The sequence below is a fragment of the Elephas maximus genome, chromosome 8 (assembly GCF_024166365.1).
Source record: "Elephas maximus indicus isolate mEleMax1 chromosome 8, mEleMax1 primary haplotype, whole genome shotgun sequence".
Lineage (NCBI taxonomy): Eukaryota > Metazoa > Chordata > Mammalia > Proboscidea > Elephantidae > Elephas > Elephas maximus.
Genome location: NC_064826.1, coordinates 881,500 through 895,733, shown reverse-complemented (window position 1 = coordinate 895,733; position 14,234 = coordinate 881,500). Strand labels below are relative to the sequence as shown.

At 41.9% G+C, this 14,234-nt stretch overlaps 2 non-coding genes across 2 annotated transcripts; both read left to right on the top strand.

The window, feature by feature from the left end:
- The first annotated feature begins 11,286 nt into the window (after positions 1 to 11,286).
- TRNAC-GCA (transfer RNA cysteine (anticodon GCA)) lies at positions 11,287 to 11,358 on the top strand. Its single transcript has one exon. It is a non-coding gene; the product is annotated as a tRNA-Cys (tRNA).
- A 1,560-nt stretch (positions 11,359 to 12,918) lies between these two features.
- Positions 12,919 to 12,990, top strand: TRNAC-GCA (transfer RNA cysteine (anticodon GCA)). Its single transcript has one exon. It is a non-coding gene; the product is annotated as a tRNA-Cys (tRNA).
- The last annotated feature ends 1,244 nt before the right edge of the window (positions 12,991 to 14,234 follow it).

Genomic DNA, 14,234 nt, shown 5'->3' with positions numbered 1-14,234 from the left:
GGCTGTGTGGCTGCTGCTTCTCCCTGAGGAAACTGCGGCCAAACACTAGGACCAACCCACCGCCGCAGCCGCCGCCACTGCCGCCCCTACTCAGGGAATGGTGCCTGAGGGCTCCCCAGGATTCAGGTCTGGTAACTCCTCTCCATTTCTGAACGGCCTCTTCCTCCCCCTGCCCCTCAGTTCCTTGTCTAAGCTTGCCTTTGATGCTCAGGGCTCCCAGCTTGTCACAAATATACTCGTTTCACTTGTTTTTTCGGGTCTTTGTTGTAAAGAGCGCTCGCCGGAAGCGTCTGTCTATTCCGCCATCTTGGCTCCGCCTCCCCTTTTGAGTTCTTGACTGCTGCTTCCATGGCTGTTGATTGTGGATGCAAGTAAAATGAAATCCTTGACAACTTAAATCTTCTCTCCTTTGATCATGGTGTTGCTTATTGGCCTAGTTGGGAGGATTTTTGTTTTCTTATGTTGAAGTATAATCCATACTGAAGGCTGTGGTCTTTGATCTTCATCAGTAAACGTTTCCTGTTCTCTTCACTTTCAGGATGCAATGTTGTGTCATCTGCATAATGCAGGTTGTTGATGAGTCTTCCTCCAGTCCTGATGCCCTGTTCTTCACATGGTACAGCTTCTCAGATTTTTTGCGCAGCATATAGATTTAATAGGTATGGAGCAAGGATGCTACCCTGACATACACTTTTCCTGACTTTAAACCATGCGGTATCCCCTTACTCTGTCTGAACGACTGCCTCCTGATCTATATACAGTTCCTCATGAGCACAATGAAGTGTTCTGGAATTCCCATTCTTCGCAATGTTATCCATAATTTGTTATGATCCACACAGTCGAATGCCCTTGTATAGTTAATAAAACACAAGTAAACATCCTTCTGGTATTCTCTGCTTTCAGCTAGGATTCATCTGGCATCAGCAATGATACCCCTGGCTTCATGTCGTCTTTTGAATCTGGGCTGAATTTCTGGCTGTTCCCTGCCGGAAATTCTGCTTCAGAGCATTGTTCTTCCCTTTCAGTTTTCTACCTTCAGGGCTTTGCACATGTCATTATAACACTTCATTTTGTCTTCTCCAGCCATCCTTTCAAATCTTCTGTTCAGTTCTTTTACTTCATCATTTTTTCCTTTTGCTTTAGCTGCTCAACATTCAAGATCAAGTTTCAGAGTCTCTTCTGACATCCATTTAAGTCTTTTCTTTCTTTCCTGTCTTTTTAATGACCTCTTGTTTTCTTCATGTATGATGTCCTTGATGTCATTCCATAACTCATCTGGTCTTCAGTCATTAGTGTTCAATGTGTCAAATCTATTCTTGAGATGGTCTCTAAATTCAGGTAAGATATGCTCAAGTTGTAATTTGGCTCTGGTGGACTTGTTCTAATTTTCTTCAGTTTCAACTTGAACCTGCATGGGAGCAATTGATAGTCTGTTCCGCAGTTGGCCCCTGGCCTTGTTCTGACTGATGATTTGAGCTTTTCCAACATCTCTTCCCACAGATGTAGTCAATTTGGTTCCTGCGTATTCCATCTGGTGAGGTCCATGTGTAGAGTAGCAATTTATGTTATTGAAAAAAGGTGTTTGCAGTGAAGAAGTCTTCGGTCTTGCAAAATTCTATCATGCGATCTCAGGCATTGTTTCTATCACCAAGCCATATTTTCCAGTTACCAATCCTTCTTCCTTGTTTCCACCTTTTGCATTCCAATCACCAGTAATTAATCAATGGATTCTGACTGCATGTTTGATCAATTTCAGACCTCAGAAGCTGGCAAAAATCTTTAGTTTCTTCATCTGTGGCCTTAGTAGTTGGTGTGTAATTTGAACAATAGTTGTATTAACTGATCCTCCTTGTAGGTGCACTGATATTATCCTATCACTGACAGCATTGTACGTCAGGATAGATCTTGAAATGTTCTTTTTGACGATGAATGCAAAACTATTCCTCTTCAAGTAATCATTTCTGGCATGGTAGACATGTGATTGCCCAGTTCAAAAAGGCCAGTACTGGTCCATTTCAGCTCACTAATCCTAGGATATCAATGTTCATGGGTTCCATTTCATTTTTGATGATTTCCAGTTTTCCTAGATTCATACTTCGTACATTCCAGGTTCTGATTATAAATGGATGTTTGCAGCTGTTTCCTCTCATTCTGAGTCATGCCTCATCAGCAAATGAAGGTCCCGAAAGCTTGACCCCATCCATGTCATTAAGGTGGACTCTACTTTGAGGAGGTACCTCTCCCCCAGTCATCGATAAAACATAGGTAAACATCTTTCTGGTATTCTTTGCTTTCAGCCAGGATCCATCTGACATCAGCAATGTTATCCCTGGTTCCACATCCTCTTCTGAATCTGGCTCGAATTTCTGGCAATTCCCTGTCAATGTATTGCTGCAACCAGTTTTGAATGATCTTCAACAATTTTACTTGCTTGTCATATAAATGATATTGTTCAATAATTTCCACATTGGGTTGGATCACCTTTCTCTGGAAATAGGCATAAATGTTGGTCTCTTCCAGTCAATTGGCCTCTTAGCTGTCTTCCAAATTTCTTAGCATAGAGGAGTGAGCACAACTGTTTGTTGAAATATCTCAATTGGTATTCCTTCAATTCCTGGAGCCTTGCTTTTTGCCAATGCCTTCAGTGCAGCTTGGACTTCTTCCTTCAGTACTCTTGGGTCCTGATGATATGCCACCTCCTGAAATGGTTGAACGTTGACCAGTTCTTTTTGGGATATTTGCTCTGTGTATTCTTTCCATCTTCTTTTGATGCTTCCTGTGTTGTTTAATATTTTCCCTTTAGAATCCTTCAGTAGTGCAACTTGAGGCTTGAATTTTTTCTTCAGTTCTTTCAGCTTGAAGAATGCCAAGCATGTTCTCCCTTTTTGGTTTTCTAACTTCAGGTCTTTGCACATGTCATTATACTACTTTACTTTGTCTTCTTGAATCATCCTTTGAAATCTTCTGATTAGTTCTTTTACTTAATCATTTCTTCCTTTCACTTTAGGCACTCGATGTTCAAGAGCAAGTTTCAGAGTCTCTTCTGACATTCATTTTGGTCTTTTCTTTCTTTCCTGTCTTTTTAATGACCTTTTGCTTTCTTTGTGTATAATGTCCTTGATGTCATCCCACAACTCGTCTGGTCCTCGGTCATTAGTGTTCAACGCGTCAAATCTATTCTTCAGATGGTCTCTAAATGCAGGTGGGATATGCTCAAGGTCGTACTTTGGCTCTCATGGACTTGTTCTAATTTTCTTCAGTTTCAACTTGAACTTGCATACGAACAATTGATGATCTGTTCCACAGTCAGCCACTGGCCTTGTTCTGACTGATGATATTGAGCCTTTCCATCGCCTCTTTCCACAGATATAGTGGATTTAATTCGTGTATATTCCATTCTCTGAGGTCCACATGTATGGTCACCATTTATGTTGTTGAAAAAAGGTATCTGCAATGAAGAAGTTGTTGGTCTTGCAAAATTCTATCATGCAATCTCCAGCATCATTCCTATCACCAAGGCCATATTTTCCAACTACCGATCCTTCTTCTTTGTCTCCAACTTTCACATTCCAATCATCAGTAATTATCAATGCATCCTGACTGCATGTTCGATAAATTTCAGACTGCAGAAGCTGATAAAAATCTTCAATTTCTTCATCTTTTGCATTAGTGGTTGATATGTTGATTTGAACAACAGTTGTATTAACTGGTCTTCCTTGTAGGTATATGGATATTATCCTGTCACTGACAGCACTGTACATCAGGATAGATCTTGAAATGTTCTTTTTGACAATGACTGCAATGCCATTTCTCTTCAAGTTGTCATTCCCGACATAGTAGATCATATGATTGTCTGATTCAAAATGGCCAATATCAGTCCATTTAAGCTTGCTGATGCCTAGGACCCTCACACATCTGTCAGTTTGTCATACCTTGGGGGCTTATGTGTTGCTGTGATGCTGGAAGCTACGCCGCTAGTAATCAAATACCAGCAGTGTCACCCATGGCAGACAGGTTTCAGCTGAGCTTCCAGACTAAGACAGACTAGAAAGAAGGTCCTCGCAGTCTACTTCTGAAAAGAATTATCCAGTGAAAATGTTATGAATAGCAGCAGAACATTGATATAGTGCTGGAAGATGAGCCCCTCAGGTTGGAAGTCACTCAAAAGACAACTGGGGAAGAGGTGCCTCCTCAAAGTAGAGTTGACCTTAATGACATGGATGGAGTCAAGCTTTCGGAGCCTTCTTTTGCTGATGCGACATGACTCAAAATGAGAAGAAACAGCTGCAAGCATCTGTAAATAATTAGAACCTGGAATGTAGGAAATATGAATCTAGGAAAATTGGAAATCGTCAAAAATGAAATGGAATGCTTAAACATCAATATCCTGGGATTAGTGAGCTAAAATGTACTGGTACTGGCCATTTCGAATCAGACAATCATATGGTCTTCTATGCTGGGAATGATGACTTGAAGAGGAATGGCATTGCATTCATCGTCAAAGAGAACATTTCAAGATCTATCCTGAAGTACCGTGCTGTCAGTGATAGGATAATGTCTACGCGCCTACAAGGAAGACCAGTTAATACGACTATTATTCAAATTTACACAGCAACCACTAAGGCCACAGTTGAAGAAATTGAAGATTTTTACCAACTTCTGCAGTCTGAAATTGACTGAACATGCAATCAGTTTGCGCTGATAATTACTGGTGATTGGAATGTGAAAGTTGGAGATGAAGAAGAAGGATTGGTAGTTGGAAAATATGGCCTTGGTGAAAGAAACAGTGCTGGAGTTAGCATGGTAGAATTTTGCAAGACCAACAATTTCTTCATTGCAAATACCTTTTTTCAACAATATAAACGGTGACTATGGACCTCGTCAGATGAAATCCACAGGAATCAAATTGACTACATCTGTGGAAACAGACGATGGAAAAAGCTCAATATCATCAATCAGAACAAGGCCAGGGGCCCACTGTGGATCAGACCATCAATTACTAACATGCAAATTCAAGTTGAAACTGAAGAAAATTAGAACCAGTCCACGAGAGCCGACGTATGACCATGATCATATCCCACCTCAATTTAGAGACCGTCTCAAGAATGGATTTGACCTGTTGAACACTAATGACAGAAGACCAGATGAAGTTGTGGAATGATTTCAAGGACATCATACATGAAGAAAGCAAGAGGTCATTAAAAAGGCAGGAAAGAAAACACCAAAATGCATGTCAGAAGAGACTCCAGAACTTGCTCTTGAAGGTCAAGTAGCTAAAGCAAAAGGAAAAAATGATGAATAGAAGATTTCAAAAGGTGACCAGAGAAGGCAAACTAAAGTATTATGATGTCAGGTGCAAAGAGCTGGAGATAGAAAAACAAAAGTGAAGAACATGCTTGGCATTCCTCAAACTGAAAGAACTGCAGAAAAAATTCAAGCCTCAAGTTGCAATACTGAAGGAAGGGAAAATATTAAACAATGCCGGAAACATCAAAAGAAGGTGGAAGGAATACACAGTCATTATACCAAAAAGAATTTGCTGACTTTCAACCATTTCAGGAGGTAACATATGATCAGGAACTAATAGCACTTAAGGAAGAAATCCAAGCGGCACTGAAGGTATTGGTGAAAAATGAATCAAAACCAAACCAAACCCAGTGCCATTGAGTCGATTCCAACTCATAGCGACCCTATAGAACAGAGTAGAACTGCCCCCATAGAGTTTCCAAGGAGCGCCTGGCAGATTTGAACTGCCGACCCTTTGGTTAGCAGCCATAGCACTTAACCACTACACCACCAGGGTTTCCGGTGAAAAACAAGACTCCAGGAATTGACAGAATACCAATTGAGATGTTTTAACACAGAGATGCAGCACTGGAAGTGCTCACTCATCTATGCCAAGAAATTTGGAAGACAGCTACCTGGCCAACCCACTGGAAGAGGTCCATATTTATGCCTATTCACAAGAAAGGTGATCTAAACAATGCAGAAATTATCGAACAATATCATTAATATCCCATGCAAGAAAAATTTTGCTGAAGATCATTTAAAAATGGCTGCAGCAGTATATCCATAGGGAACTACCCAAAATTCAAGCAGGATTTAGGAGAGGACATGGAACCAGGGATATTATTGTTGCTGTCAGATGGATCCTGGCTGAAAGCAGAGAATGCCAGAAAGATGTTTACCTGTGTTTTACCTTCTATGCTAAGGCGTTCGACTGTGTGGATCATAACAAATTATGGATGACGTTGCGAAGAATGGGAATTCCCGAACATTTAATTGTGCTCATGAGGAAATGTACATAGATCAAGAGGCAGCTGTTCGGACAGAACAAGGGGATACTGAGCCTTTTAATGTCAGGAAAGGTGGGCTTCAGGGTTGTATCCTTTCACCATACCTATTCAATCTCTATGCTGAGCAAATAATCTGAGAAGCTGGACGATATGAAGATTGGAGGAAGACTCATTAACAATCTGCATTATGCAGATGACACAACCTTGCTTGGTGAAAGTGAATAGGACTTGCTGCCCTCACTGATGAAGATCAAAGACCACAGCCTTCCATAAGGATTACACCTCAACATAAAGAAAACAAAAATCCTCACAACTGGGCCAGTAAGTAACTCCATGATAAATGGGGAAAGAACTGAAGTTGTCAAGGATTTCATTTTACTTGAGTCCACAATCAACGCCTATGGAAGCAGCAGTCAAATCAAAAGATGCATTGCATTGGGAAAATCTGCTGCAAAAGACCTCTTTAAAGTGTTGGAAAGCAAAGATGTCACCTTGAAGACTAAGGTGTGCCTGACCCAAGCCCATAGGTCTCATATGCATTCAAAAGCTGGACAGTGAATAAGGAAGACTGAAGATGATTTGCTGCTTTTGAATTGTAGTGTTGGTGAAGAATGAAGAACATGCCATAGTCTGCCAGAAGAACAAACAAATCTGTCTTGGAAGAAGTACAACCAGAATGCTCCCCAGAAGCAAGGATGGTGAGACTATGTCTCACATACTTTGGACATGTTGTCAGGAGGGATCAGTCCCTGGAGGACATCATGCTTTGTAAAGTAGAGGGTCGGTGAAAACGAGGCGGACCCTCAACGAGATGCATTGACACAGTGGCTGCAACAATGGGCTCAAGTGTAGCAACAACTGTGAAAATGGCACAGGACTGGGCAGTGTTTCATTCTATTGTGCGTAGCATCGCTATGAGTCAGAACCAGCTTGAGAGCACCTAATGACAACAACAACACCAATGCCTGGTATATCGATGTTTATGCATTCTGTTTCATTTTGGACGATTTCCAATTTTCCTAGATTCATACGTCATAATTCCACATTCTGATTATTAATGGATGTTTGCAGCTGTTTCTTCTTATTTTGACTCGTGCCACATCAGTAAATGTAGGTCCCGAATGCTTGGCTCCATCCACATCATTAAGGTTGACTCTATTTTGAGGAGACAGCTCTTCCCCAGTCGTCTTTTGAGTGCCTTCCAACCTGAGAGGCTCATCTTCCGTCACTATATCGTACAATGTTCCGCTGCTATTCATAAGGTTTTCACTGGCTAATTCTTTTCAGAAGTACACCACCAGTTCCTTTGTCCTAGTCTGTTTTAGTTTCGAAGCTCAAGATCTGTGTATACGGGATTAAATTGGCAACAGCACCTGGAAAGATCAGACAGGAAATTTAGGGGGCAGTGAATTTATGTTAACGGGGGGGGAACAACTCAGAAAAGGAGGGTGAGAATGGTTGCACAACTGGAAGGACGTAATCAATGTCACTGAACTGTACTTGTAGAAACTGCTGAATTGGTGTATGTTTTGCTGTGTATATTCTCAACAACAACAATATTTTTTTAAAAAAGAAGAAGAAGCCAGGATGCAAATCCACAGAGACAGAAAGTACATTGGTGGTTACTGAGGGCTGGGGTAAAGGGAGTGACTGCAAATGGGTATAGCATCTCTTTTGGGAGTGATGAAAATGTTCTAAAATTAATTGTGGTGATGGATGCACAGCACTGTAAATATACTAAAACCGCTGAAGAGTTTAAAAATAAAAAAGACTAACATTTGTTGGAGAGGATGCAGAGAAATTGAAACGCTCATATATCGCTGGTAGGAATGTAAATTGGTGAAGCTGCTTTAGAAAATATTTTGGCAGTTCCTCAAAAAGTTACCATACGACCCATAAATTCTACTCCTAGTTAAATAACCAAAAGAAATGAAAACATATGTTCACATAATAACATTCACACAAATGTTCTTAGCAAAATTAATCATAATATTCTAAAAGTGGAAGTAACCCAAATGTCCATCAGCTGATGAACGGGTAGATAAAACGGGGCCTATCTGGATAATGAAATGCTCTTCGGCAATAAAAAGGAATAAGTACTGATACCTGCCATGCTGCAACAGGGACAGGCCTTGAAAAAATAAAATAAATGAAAGAAGCCAGGCACAAAAGGCCACATATTGTATTTATATGAAATATTGAGACTCGGTATATTCGTAGAGACAAAGTAGTGTTTGCTAGGAAGTGGAGTGAGGAGATAATGGGATATGACTGCTAACCGGTAGAGAGTTTCTTTTGGGGGTAATGAAAATGTACTGAGATCAGGTAATGGTGGTGGTTATCTGTGAATAAACTAAAAAAACATTGAATTGTACACTTTAAATGCGTGAATTGTATGATATGTGAATCATATCTCCATGAAGCTGTTGAGAAAAAAAAAAAAAAACAGAGAGAGAGAGAGATGCCTGGTTCAAATCCAGGTGTCCCCTATAGCCTTCTGCTTTTGTCCCCTAAACTTGATGTTGAAGTTCCACCTTGCTTCCACTTTCAGGGTTCTGGGACTTAGCATGTGTCCGATGGGAGGTGAGAAAGGACACAGGTCTGGTTGGGTCTACCAACTTTGCCTACAAGCTTTGGAGACTACGACACACACACACACACAGTGGAAAAAATTGGCAAATCCTTCTTCCCTACCCCCTTTCAAAGAGAGATTGAATTGAAATATTTGGCTGTATTCAACATAAGCAGTAATCAAATGTTACTCAGGGAGTTCAAGAGAAGCCTACACCATCTCCCTGCTTTCCTTCTGAGGATGGCAATTGGGTTAGGGAGATGATTCATTTACACAGAAAGGTGAGCTGTGCAAGCCTGTGTAGGTCAAGGGTCAAGAGGTAGGATGGAAGGAAATCAACTTAGAAGATAGTTTGAAAGAATCCAAGGCAGTGGGATGACTTATTTAAAGTACTGGGGAGGGGGGAATGTCAAACAAGAATTCTATATTCGGCAAAATTATCCTTTAAAAATAAAGGTGAAATTAAAACATTCCCAGATAAATAAAAGCTGAGGAAGTTTGTTGCTTCATCAAAATTAAAAACTTGTTTTTGAAAAGGCAACTTCAAGAAAATGAAAAGACAACACATAGAATGGGCAGAAATTTTTGCACATCATATATCTGATAAGGATCTAGTACCCAGAATATATAAAGAACTCTTACAACTCAATAATAAAAAGACAAACAACCCATTTTAAAAATGGACAAAGTTTCTGAATACACATTTCTCTAAAGAGGATATACAAATGGCCACCAAACACAGTGTCATCAGTCATTATGGGATGTAAACCAAAACTGCAATGATAGATCACTTCACACTCACTAGGATGACTGTAATAATAATTATAAAAGAAAAATAACAGGGTGTAGGCAAGGATGTGGAGAAATTGAAACCCTTGTACATTGCTGGTTCAGCTACTGTGCAAAACAATTTGACAGTACAGGTAGAATTACCAATGACCCAGCAATTCCACTCCTGAGAATATACCTCAAAGACTTGAAAGTAGGGATTCAAACAGATACCTGTACACCAATGTCCATCGAAGTACTATTCACAACAGCCAAAAGATGGAAAAAACTCAAATGTTCTTCAACTGATGAGTGGATAAATAAAATGTGATATAGCCATGCAATAGAGTATTACTCAGCCATAAAAAGAAATGAAGTACTGATACATGCTACAACATGCATGAACCTTGAAAATATTATGCTAAGTACTAGAAGAAGCCAGACAAAAATGGTACACTTTTTTTATTATTATTCCATTTATGTGAAATATCCTGAATAGGCAAATGTATAAAGACGAAGAAGAGATCAATGATTTCCCAGGGCTGAGGGGAGGGGGAACGGGAGTGACTGCTTAATGGGTGCAGAGTTTCCTTCTGGAGTGATGAAATGTTCTGGAACTAGATAGTGGTGCTGGTCTCACAACGTCATGAACGCACTAAATGCAAATGGTAAATTCTCTGTTATTTACCTGCTGCTGTAACAAAAGTTGAAATCAAAAATAATTTTAAGGTGAAGTGGGTTAAGGAATAAAACTTGACTACTAGATTTAGCAACGTGGAGGTTATTGGTGACCTGGCAATAGTAACTCCAGTGGAGTGGTGTGGGCAAGAATATGATTGGAGTGGATTTAAGAAAGAATAGAAGGAGAGGAACTAAAGACTGCGAGTAGAGACAGCTGTTGCTGTTACCACAGACTGAGGGGAAGGGCGATATGCAGGCATGTAAGCAGGGAGTAGCACTGGGGGACCCTGGGACTGGGGGAGCAGAAGGACCCCAGGGGATGAGTTTGTAGAGGAATCAGTTGCTGGTTGTTATGGATTGAATCGTGTCCCCCCAAAATGTGAGTTAGTTTGGCTATGGCACAATTCCTAGAGCTGTGTGATAGTCCACCATTTTGTCATCTGATGTGATTTCCTATGTGTCGTAAATCCAATCATTTCGATGTTAATGAGATGGATTAGCAGCAGTTACACTGATGAGATCTACAAGATTGGATTGTGTCTTAAGTAAATCTCTTTTGAGTTATAAAAGAGAGAAGCGAGCAGAGAGACGGGGGACCTCATACCACCAAGAAAGCAATACCATGAGCACAGTGCGTCCTTTGGACCTGGGGTCCTTGAGCCTGAGAAGCCCCTCAACCAGGGGAGAATTGATGACAAGGACCTTCCTCCAGAGCTGAAAGACAGAGAAGGCCTTCCCCTGGAGCTGATGCCCTGGGTTTGGACTTCTAGCCTACCTGACTGTGAGAAAATAAATTTCTCTTTGTTAAAGGCATCCACTTGTGGCATTTCTGTTACAGCAGCAGTAGATGACAAAGACACTGGTTTTATCAGCTCTCTAGAAATAAGTAGAAACATCCAGTGTGTTGCAGGAATCCTGGGTATGGCTATGAAAGTGAAAAGACGCATATTAAGCATTTATAAAAGGGAAGGGGGCATAGCTCTGTGGTAAAGCATTTGACTGCAGATCAAGAGGTCCCTGGTTCAAATCCAGGTGCCCCCGGCCATGTTGGTTTTCCTATTCACAAAAGCTGTTGCTCATATTCTAGTTTACTTTCATGGATGACAATTTGACAGTGATAAGCCTCCCTGAAATTGGATGCTACAGACCAGCCTTTGCACAGCTACATCCTGGTGGATAGCCCCCTCTCATCTCTGTCCGCACTGATATCATGAGTATCCTTTCTCTTGGCATCTGGCTTTTTTTTTTTTCCCTCTGTGTATATCACATTTCTTCAATGCTGCTGGATCCTTAAAAATGAGGCAGGGGCTGTGGTGCAGACTTCTGGATTTTTCAGGGCTGACCAGAGAGCTGTACATATTAGTGCAGACAGTAAATTAGCCCTAGTTACCAACCTTCACCCCCACCTTCACAACAAGACTGTTTGGTACACCTGGGGTGGCAATGAGACCCGGGGAGGCAAATTTAGCATCTACGTTCTCCATGTGAGGTAGACTTTTTCTGCTGATGAGCTGGTTTCTCACACCAGAGATCACTCATTGTTGCTTTAACCTTGAACGCTGAAATCCTGCCTCATCTACTCTAACAAGGGAAGCAAGGATTCTGCCATTCTTCCCAACTATTGGAACTCTATTAAACTGTTTGAATTACAACCTGTTATGGATCAAGTTGTGTCCTCCAAAAAAGACATGTTGGAGTCCTAAACTCTGGTACCTGTGACCATGATCTTGTTTGGAAGTAGGGTCTTTGAAGATGTCATTAGTTAAATTAACATGAGGTCATACCAGGTAGAATATCAAACCAAACCCATTGCTCTCAGGTTGATTCCAACTCATAGTGACCCTACAGGACAGGGCAGAACTGCCCTATAGAGTTTCCAAGGAGTAGCTGGTGAATTTGAACTGATGACCTTTTGATTAGCAGCCATAGCTCAACCATAGCTCTTAACCACTGCGACACCAAGGCTCCATACCAGGTAGGATGGTCCTAATTCCATCTGAGTGCTGTCCTTGTAAAAGAAGAGAGACAGAGGAAGGACACCATGTGACCATGTGATGCTGCAGCTGCAAGCCAAGGGACTCCAAGAAACACCTGGAGCTAGCAGAAGCTAGTGGGGGCATGGAAGAGATCCAATCGCAGAGCTCTCAGAAGGACCAACATGGCTGACATCCTGATCTTGGACTCTCAGCCTCCAGAACTGTGAGACAATAAATTTCTGTTGTTTAAAGCTACTCACCTTGTGGTATTGTGCTATGGCCACCCCAGGAGACTAATACACAGCCCATTTCTATCCTTACTGAAGGAAAAAGGGCACAGGGCTGGGGCCCAGGTGAGGACTATGTGGGCTGTTTTGGAGACTTTGGCCACCTCTTGGCCTAAATCAAGAAGGCAACAGGATATGAGCTGGCATTCTGCAGGGGGCTTCTTTCCTTTCCTCCCTGCTGGTGCCCTCACCAGGGATGAGGCCTGAAAGGCCTCAGAGCTGAAGCAAGGTGTCTAGTCATGAGTCAGCCAATCCCAAAGGGAAGCACCAGTTAATATTACAGAGCAGAGTGGTACTACACAAGTTAAAGGCATTAATTAGGTCATGTTGGCATGCCAGGGGGTGTAGCTCAGAGGTAGAGCATTTGACTGCAGATCAAGAGGTCCCTGGTTCAAATACAGGCACCCTCTTATTTACATGCCATTTTGATAACTCACATTACCACATGCTTTCTACCTGGGCCCTCAGTGAAGGTTTAACAGACCCTTATTGTTGGTGCGGAAACCCTGGTGGCATGGTGGTTTAGTGCTATGGCTACTAACCAAAAGGTTGGCATTTTGAACCCACCAGGCGCTCCTTGGAAACTATAGGGCAGTTCTCTTCTGTCCTATAGGGTCACTATGAGTTGGAATCCACTCAATGGCAATGGCAATGTGTTTATTGTTGGTGTCTGTAAGAACAACCCCACAGAACCTTCCTCTCCAGGCTGCATAAGGTGGAGCCACAAGGAATGTCTCTTTATGCGTGTAGGTCTCATCTCCTCAACCGCACTGTAATCCTCAAAGTCCACCATCTTAGTTTCTTAGGGCTGCTATAACAAATCACCACAAAGTGGGTGACTTTAAAGAACAGAAATTTATTGTTTCACAGTTCTGTGGTCTAGATGCCTGAATTCAAGTTTTCAGCCACATTGATTCCTTCTGAAGGCTCTGAGAAACTGTTCCATGCCTCTCTGCTAGCTTCTGGTGGCACCTGTCAATCCTTGGCGTCTGCCTTTGTTGTGACGTGGCCTGTCCTTCTGTGTCTACATCTGTATCTGTTCTCTTTTGTAAGACATTACTTGGGAAAGATTAGGACCTATCCTACTCCATCTTAAAAAACCCTGTTATCAAACAGGGTCGTGTTCACAGGTACCAGGGGTTAGGACTTCCAAATATCTTTTTCAGGGGGACAAAATTCAATCCACGACAGCCACCTGACTTGGAATCCTCCATCTCACAATGCTTAGTATGGTATACTCATGGTAGGTCTCAGACACTACCCAGTGGATAGCCCTTCCCACCTCCCTCTACCTCCCCACAATGCGTCCCTTCCACCCCACCTACTGTTATACCCACCTTCCCTATCAAGGAGAAATGGTGATTGCTTTGGTCCAGGGCTGGCACTGAGTGATGAGCTGGGTGCATTTCCAAGGCCCCCAGGGGCTGTTCCAACAAAGCACATTTTCGGAGAGGAAGGCTTAAGGGAAGCTGAGGATGTCAGGAGAGGAGAAGCCAAGTTACCATTTACTCACCAAAAGTTTTTTGAGCAGGTGCCAAGCTGTTTGCCTGAAGATGAGTAATTCCTGTTCCTGCCTACATCTAGTGGCCATAAGGTATCTGTCAGTTTGTCGTACTGTGGGGACTTTGTGTTGCTATGATGTTGGAAGCTATGC